The sequence below is a fragment of the Morone saxatilis genome, unplaced genomic scaffold (genome assembly GCF_004916995.1).
Source record: "Morone saxatilis isolate NCDOM2014 unplaced genomic scaffold, NCSU_SB_2.0 Contig1, whole genome shotgun sequence".
NCBI classification, from domain to species: Eukaryota; Metazoa; Chordata; class Actinopteri; family Moronidae; genus Morone; species Morone saxatilis.
The window spans coordinates 5,733,982-5,743,068 of NW_023339651.1; positions in this window are offsets into that span (position 1 = coordinate 5,733,982).

Here is a 9,087-nt window from a genome sequence, read left to right on the forward strand (position 1 = left end):
ACACCAGACTCATTATTGTCAAAAATTGCATAATCACATTAAATCCTGTTGCGTTTGTGCACTTATTTTCCAAAATAATATTAACGTGTGCAAATCAAGTGAGTGAGCACGGTAGTGTATGCAACCAGTTTTCTATTATTATGGAGATTTCCAGATGGAGTGCAGCTCATGCCATGTGCGATAAACTCTCTCACTGGGACCAATAAGACTGTACCTGTGTCAGCATCAAAATGACTATACACACCACAAATTCCTTCTACGGTGTGTTATTAATGAAAACTAACCGTACAGCTGCAGTGATACATTTTGGAAGACTTGATAGGACATGGGAGAAGAGGACAACAGGATTACAGTGTGACAGTGCCGGAAAATGAGGAAAAACCTATAGCATCAGAGCAGTGTACAGCCAGTCACCCTTCATCATCAACCCACAGTATCAAGGCCCCTCTCTCTACCTAAGAGTCAGAACTCTAACATTTGTTTTACAGCTCTCACAGAGATTTATGGATGAATGATAAAAACAAGCTTTAATACTATACAAACTGCTGTATAAGCGTATTATTGCTTTTAGGTGTGTTTCTTGAATAATACTTCATATTGTGTCTTGGCTTCTAATAAATTACCAAATAAAACATCCTAAAAATTCTAAATCATTCTTCAATTGAACTCTTAACTTCTCTGCTCATGCAACCTGTAGCAGGCCCTTATTTAAGTGTTTATGAACCAGTTAATGTCTCACTTTCAGGCATATAAAAAGAGGGTACACATAAGATCTTTAATTAAAGTATTTATGAGGCAACAGAAAGCTGGGATCAACTGCTTGAAAGTAGGCGCTGAAAGAAGTAAAAACAAAATGTTTGTTCATTGTTTAATTTTGCTTGAACACATTTGTCCATTTAGAAATTACATTTTCACACACAGACCTAAACTGAAAAGTCGCTGCATGGACAAAATTATACATTTTGTTTACAGAATGCTCTAACACTCCATAAAATAACACAAGTTGTCGTCAAATGGCTATATTATTTCATCATTACACAATGGAACCAAATACACAATAATGCCTGTGCTGTATACTTTACATAGTTATAGTATGTGGCAAAAAATGGAAGCAAGTCAGAACATGAATTGTATTGTTTTTTCCAATATGATTATTCTACTAGATAACAAACTCTGCTGTATTCTGCACCTGCACTTTTCTTACACTTTTTTGAGATGCTCTGTTAAAATACTGTAGAAGAAAGTCTAAGAAAGTTTTCTTCGTTCTATTTAAGTCTTTCTGTGCCCATGAACTGTCATTGACATGTACGACCTACAGTACGCACCTAGACTAGACAAATCCATTCATTATGGTACAGCTTTAGTACTGCATTGGCTTCACCAAAGAAACAATAAATCTTTGTTACCCAGTACTCAGAAAAAAACATTTTTATTGTTGTGTATTGGCCTCTTTGATCTATGCTTGCAAATAGCAACACAGTATGTTTTATAGATGGATAAGGACTGATTGGAAGAACGTGTTAACCAATGAACAATTGTAATAGTAACTCATTCGTAATAGAAGACTTCTGCTGTGCTCCTACATTCATTAATAATGTCTTAGCAATCGAGAAAAATTACAGTTTTTCTCGATTGCTATGTTGTTATGTTGCACATACAGGTGTCCAAAATGAGAAATAATATGATTTTTCCTCTTTCATAACAATGGAAAAAAAAAAACATTGTGATTTTCGAATAAACAGTACCATTATGTACATTATACCTCCTGGGAACTGCAGCACATAGACAGTAGTGAACATTCAGTCATTTAACTACTTAGCTGGGATATGATGGAGTCCCTGTACTGAGTCCCCCGGGGGGTGGAGAGGAAATGAGCAGAGAGGATCTAGTTGATGGGATGAGCATCATCACCAGAGAATTATCAACATGTCTGCCTTGAACCTTGTTTTTTCACAGCACCTTCGAAACTGATTTGATTGCATTAATTAGGGAGCTTGAATTAGTGGCCTAGTATTAATGTAGTAGACGGGCTTCCTCTCATCAACATACTGCAGGCGCGGCTCTCTGACAGCTGCATGAAACATCAGGATTCTCTAGAGCCTCATTTATGCAGCCTCGAGATCAGTCCAAGAAATTCCAGTGTGAAAACATATTCCCGGCAATGATTTCCTTTCCTGATACTGGTATTCCTAATGAATGCTTGATTTTAAGTATGTCAAGTACAAGAAGGACTTCTCTGTGGTTTGCTGTGATGACTGAAATCTATACTCAGTGGTGTAAGAAGTACTCAGATATTTTAGTAGGTAAAAGTAGCAAAATGTAGAAATACTCTGTTACAAGGCTGAGCCATGCATTTAAAATTGTACCTTACCAAGTTAAAGCACTAGCAGCAAAACATACTTAAAGTACCAAAAGTAGAAGTACTAATGCAGAATGGCTTATTTCTGGATAACCTGGATCTGCAAAGTATATTATCATGTATTTGATAACTAGCTCTGATTAGCTCTGATAAGCAGTTTATGCTACCTGCTCAGCACCAAACAGCAGACAGACAGAGTTAGCGACTAGCTGGGGAACACAGTGGAGCACTTAGCAGGTAAAGACAAAACAGAGCTGAATGAAGAGTGAATGTTCAACTTTTATTCATCACGTCATCAGAAATATGACCCCATATGCTATATCGCTCTGTATCTGCTTGATGTCTAAATAAGCAAAGGTTTTAACTTTGCCTTAGAAGTTCCTCTGCCCCCAAGCGGCCACAAAAAATACTGAGAGACAAACTAATTGTTGATGTTGGTGTAGTTTTTTTTTGTGGTCTTTTATTGATAGTGACAGCTGAAAGATAGACAGGAAAGGGCGGTAGAAAGAGGGGATGACACGCAGCAAAGGGCCGCAGGTCGGATTCGAAGCCTGGGCCGCTGTAGCAACATGGTACATGGTTGCCAGCTCTACCAGGTGAGCTAACCGGGCACCCACATCTCTAGTTTTTAAATGCCAATTCAGTCTGTTGATACAATATCTTATTAGTTAGAAATTCTTTATTATAATAACCCCTTGAGATAAACTATCCTGTTTTCAAGGGTGTCCTCAGCGACAGGAAGTACACAAATAAACAAAAAAACAACCAAAAGTGACATGATATTAGTTTGCATTATAATCTTCCATTAACTTTATGAGTAAAGACAGCACTCGCTCAGACATCACTACATAGATTAAGGCTACATTATCTTGTGCTTGTCAACATGTGGTTACAAAAAGAATTGGTTAAAAATTCAATAGATGAGTGAGTGTACTAGGAAATCACAGTTGGGATTAATGAGACTCAACCTCTCCTGAAGGCCTCATTAAAACAGTTACATTAATAGTAATGTACATGACAGTAAACACACCATCGAGCCTCAACCAAGAGCAACCACTCTGTCAGCGTCAACCAGCTCAACTGCTCCCCCCCTGTTCATCCCTCCATCTCTCCTTCTTAAGCATGAATTGTGGAGGACAAGTTGATTTGTGTCCATGCTCACATATGCACACATGCCCCAACCCACACACACACACACACTCACAGCCAATAAACATACAAATTAAACCCACAATATGAATAAATGAGTGTGTCATGCTTAACCCCTGAGCTTATTATGAAACATATCACATAACGTCTGCAACATAAATTTATCATAATTAGGGTTTTAACAGCTAACATTGCAACTCCATCTCCCTGTGGGTTTCTGCTCTCACACGTAAAGACTTGACAGCTTTACAGGAAATCGTTGCAGGCCGGACGTATCAGCCCAAGATGAGTGACGCTGGCGGGGCAGGGGCATTTCTGGATCAGCTTGGCCCCTACCAGTCAAACGTAAAGCAATCAAAATATCTGTCACACCCAATCTGCTGCCACACCTGCTTAAAACAGACGCTGAAACACCATAACATAAAATGGCGCAAGTATGCATTCAGTCACACATTCACACACATATTCCTGATTGTCTGCGTTAGTAGTTCCCACCCTTTGTCTGCTTGTAACCCTTTAACACCAATCGGTGTCTCCTTTAAACCTGTTATCACAGGTGCAGTGTGTACATGAGCTGTAAGCTGTGTTTTCAGTTTGTTTCAGTTGAAGGATTTTCCGAAGCTTGTAGAGATAAAAGTATCCAGTTTGTTATTTAAAGCAAAAAATAATATAATATAGAAATATGTTTTTGTTTTTATTTAAATAATGTTGTTATTTAGCTTGGTGTTACTTGTTGCTTTTTTGACCACAGGTTTGTGCAGCTAAACATATAAATACATATATACTTATAACTGCAGCAGTTTGTAGTCTTAGAAAGGATTTCCAGAAGCCTCTACAGGTAAAGGTTTGCAGTCTTTCACAAAACCAAAATAATTAGACAAAAATCAATTAAAATTTGTGCAAAATAAATATGTTTTTTCTTTTGTTCTGTCTATTTAATAATCTTGAGGTCCCTTAGATTTATCTTAGGGCCAAAGAACCCATGTTGGCAGCCACTGATCTATGAACAGCAGCTGAAAGAAACTATGGTACATCAGTTTACAGCCTTAGAGGATGTGTAGAAGAAAAGAAAAATAAGCTTTTTTCTTTTATTATACCCTACCCTTTAATCATTTTGTGGCCCCTCAGATTTATCTTGTGAGCCCTTGATGGGGCCCTGAACCTCAGGTTGGGAACCACTAGTTTTCCGTGTTACTGTGAACTATGCACCTGAAATAAACATGATATATGTAAACTGGAGCAGAAAAGGAGCCTCTGTCACTAATGGAGAAAAATGAGAGCTGCTACATTCAGCTTATGGGACAAATCAATGAGCATTACCAGATAACTGATACGACAGTAAAACACTGCAACTGTAACATCCATAATCCATAAGTAAATGAGTCATACTGAGTAAGTGCAGGTGTGGAAGGACTGCACACACACACACACACACACACACTTTTACTCACTCCAAACAAGCAGCTAACCGCCAAAGCTCAGAGTGAAAAAATGCTAATATGTCCTCTTACAGTAGTTCCTGTTATAGTAACAACTGGCTGTTCTGTTTCTGTCAGCAGCAGATGGGAGCCTTCTCTCGAGGAAACTCTTCACTTATGAAAACTGAAAGTATGACTGCACTCGTATTGTGTGTCTACACTCATATCCCCCCTGAGCTTCTTATTCTAGTATCTATCTATCGCTCCATATCTGTCCGCCTCACTTATATATAAAGTATGAATTCCTGACAGTAGATCAGATTAGATGACAGAATAACAGTGTGAGGGAGTGTGTGACAGACTTACCTGTGCTTTCTGCCGTCATCCAACTTGAACTCCCGCTGCTCCATCGTTCCCCCAGCTGCTTCCCTCCAAATGTCTTTCTCTCTATTTCTGTTTCTTTCCTTTTCACTCGGTTTTCACCTGCCTCTCTCCCCTCTCAGCACCTGTAGGAGTACGCATTTAGACCAAGTCTCTGTGTGAGAGCGAATGAGTTGTCTGTGTGTGTGTGTGTGTGTGTGTGTGTGTGTGTTAGTGTGTTTGGCAGCTTTGGATGTCTGCACACTCCCCTGGAGGACTTCACAACGTGACAGCAAGCGTATGTGATCTCCCTGCTTCTCCAGAAAAATCTCTCTTTTCAACTCCTCACTTTCTTCGCCCCTTCTCTCACTTCTCTCTTTTTCTGCGAGTGTTACAGTGAACGCATTTACAAGTGGTCATGAAGGTGAAGACAGGACATCAAAATGGGAAAGGAGAGGAAAGGAAGTGAGGGAAAAGCAGGGTGACAGAAGACGAGAGGTGCGGGAGCCCCTAGACGAGCAGCCAGCCACTGTTAGTGTGTGTTTGCGTGCATGTGTGCATAAACCCACTGTGTTTAGCTCCCCGTCTGTATCCCTCAGGCTCCCCGCTGGTCGGATGAGGAGAGGAGCGAAAGGGGGGGAGGAAGAGTGACAAAATGCCTCTTCAGCAGAGGAGCACAAACGCCGGTAACACTTCAACAGCGGTGGCGGTGACGCTTCCCCGCCGTCTCCTCCTTTCTCCCCCTCTCCACCTCCTCTGTCTCCTTTTCCCTCTCCCTGCTCGGGGGTAAGAGACACAACAGATCCATGGGAAGTTAGAAAAATCTCACAGACAGATGAGGAAAGGGTCCTGTGCACGCCTCTGCATGTTTGGAGCAAAAGTTTTCCCCTCCTTAGGTCCAGTTATCAGCCCCCCCTCCCGCCCCCATAGGTGGTGGTACTCCGCAGCAAGGGATCCCCCTGGTGATGATGAGCCTTCTCGGGTCCTGTGTGATCAAAAATGAGAGTAAGATTTGGGTTTTCTGGCCCCCCTTGCCCTTTTTCCCATATGGAAGCGAGGTGATCCAGATGTTGGTTGCTGGTGGCAGCGTCAGGAACACGGAGAGAACAGCGGGACAGATGGCAGGTCTGCGGGGTCGGGCCGGCTGTGCACTAGCAGGTCCTCATCCTGTTGCACTGATTTCTTTTTTTTTTCCACCAGAGTTTCTCTCTCTCCCTCACCGTTGCGCTGCCGCTCATCTGCCGGTGCTGTCACACCAGTAATCCTGCTTTCCATTTCCTCTTTAACTCCATCTTTTCTTTATCTCTTTCTATCTCCTCTCACTCCATCACAGGAGGGGCTGCATGTGAGTCTTGATAATAATGGTGTGAGGATTTAGCCTGCCTCCCTTCCTCTCCTCCCTCTCGCTCACTTCAGCGCAACCCCTCCTCCTCTCCCAGCCCACTTTTGCTCCCGTTTTCTCGGTATTATTCACCTTCATCCTGTCACGTATCCTGCCTTCTTTTCCTTAAATCACCTCACTGTATTGCTCTGCTGTTAAATTCCCTCTCTCTGCCTTTTTTCTTTCTCTTTCCCTTTCACCATCAGCTGTTCTAAACTGAATTCCATTAATAGTGTTGTTTTCCCACTCAGGACCCCCCCAGGCTCTGTCCCGTTGTTTATCAGTGTGAATACATTTTTTATACACAGTCAATAAACCAACAAACATCACGTTCACCTTGGAACATTGACAGAAAACACACAAGCCAGCAGCCTAACCAAGAGACAAAGCAAATATTGCAATGAACTAACTGAAACAATCAGTCCATTAAAGGAGAATTCCACCAATTTTACACCTGAAGTGCACTTTACTCATCACAAGGAGTACTACTCAGCCTGTAGAAACAGTCGTATAATGTTTTCAGTGGCTGCGGAGGAGGTTTTTAAAGTGTCAGAAAATAAATCTCAGCTTTGCCTCGCAGACTTTGAATTTTTAACAGAAAGCTTGTGTTACAAACTGGAGACATGGAATTTGAAAAATGTGCCACCAGGCATTGATGGGGGGGGGAGTGTTCAAACAGAAAATGAAGCAAATTTCTGCCTTGTGTTGTTTGCTTGAAGCTGACCACAGGACTGTTTATATAGTCTGTGTTTGTTTGGGCAAATCACCTCATGTACTATTGTGTATTTCTATCATCTGACTGCTGCTCATTTTCTCCATTTTCTCACTGCTCTCAACTTATTTTTCTATTTTTCTGAGGAGAAAACTGAGGAATCACTGATGACAGCTGACTGCAAAAAACTCGCTTGCACTTTAATCAAACACCAATAAAGCTATTTATAAGCAAGTACAGCTATACAGTGTACTATTGTAACTATTGTCTACATAAATGAGACATACAGCATAAATGATTAATGAATATGATATAATAAAGACATTTACGTTAGTTGAATACGCTCATGAGCAGTATTGTCGCTCTACTGTGTAATTAATTGTGCTAATTAACTTGGCGATTGTTGATTGATTAGTACTCGAAATCAATTTCACCAAAAACTTTTTTTTTGTCACTTCCACAGTTACAAACTCGTTTTATTAAAAATGTTATTTAATTCCACAATTAAAGTTCAGTTGTAAAATTACTTATTGACGTTAATATTACCTTTCTGTTATTTTCCCGCCGTCTCTCTCCTTTTTCCTCTTGTGTCAGTCATGAAGTAGATTCATTTAGTCAATTTGCATTATGGGAAATGTAGGAAATGTAGGATTTGTAGGTTTACCAACCTTTTGAAGCTGCAATAATGAGTCACCTTCTTTATTATTTATGTTAATAGAAAAAACAATTAACAACCATTATGATAATTTAGTAATCTTTTTAAAACAACAATACCAAACATTCACCAAATATAAGAATTAGCTTTCATGTGAAATCAATATTTTTGGTTTTGACAATACATACATTTATTTATTTACATTTTTAAAACATTAAATAGATTTTAAAAAAGTCAAACCAAGTGGTGTTGGAAAATGAGAGATTGTAGCACATTGTGAGATGTGTTAAATGGACCTTTAGGACTGTGTGACTTATATTGCAGTTTTTCTCCATTGGTTTGGCTAGGTTTTCTTACAGTTCAGCACACAACACCAATAGCTTCACTTGCACCAAAGCGCACCTACCAACTCCCAAAAAACAGTTCACCTTCATGTTGTCACAAAACTAAATTTTCTTTCTCATATAAATAGCCATGTACCTCCAAAATGCCATCGTGTCTTTGGCATTTGTGTGACGCACTGCACAAGTTCAAAATGTTATGAGTTTTCTGTCACTTATGGCATTAAGGACCAGATCCCCTCATGTCCACCTCTCAGTCTCTAGCCCAGTCCTTCATTGACAATGGTTACTATACCTAGTTTTTTTGTCTAAGCTAAACCAGAATACAACTTCGTGTATAAAACTGAACACACAATAAAATAAAAAACAGAATTTTTAGGTAAAGTACGCCTCTAACGGTTTTGACATCACCACATTGCACTCACACACTGGCAACGGAACAGGTAGCCATTTTTATATTCACACCACATTTACAGCTAACCTCCATATCAGAGTAAAAGAAAATGTATCAAAGCATAATATCACTGGAAATCTGTCTTAAAATGTAGGCATAACTGTTACTTAATCATTTGCAACAGATGTACTAATACCTACATTTCCGCAATGTAATGAAATCAATGAGAAATACAATTCTGTCTGTTGAACAATTGCCAAGTGTTTTGGAGGTTTGTCCATGTTCGTTTTGAGAATGTAATTTCTGTTTCAAGAAATG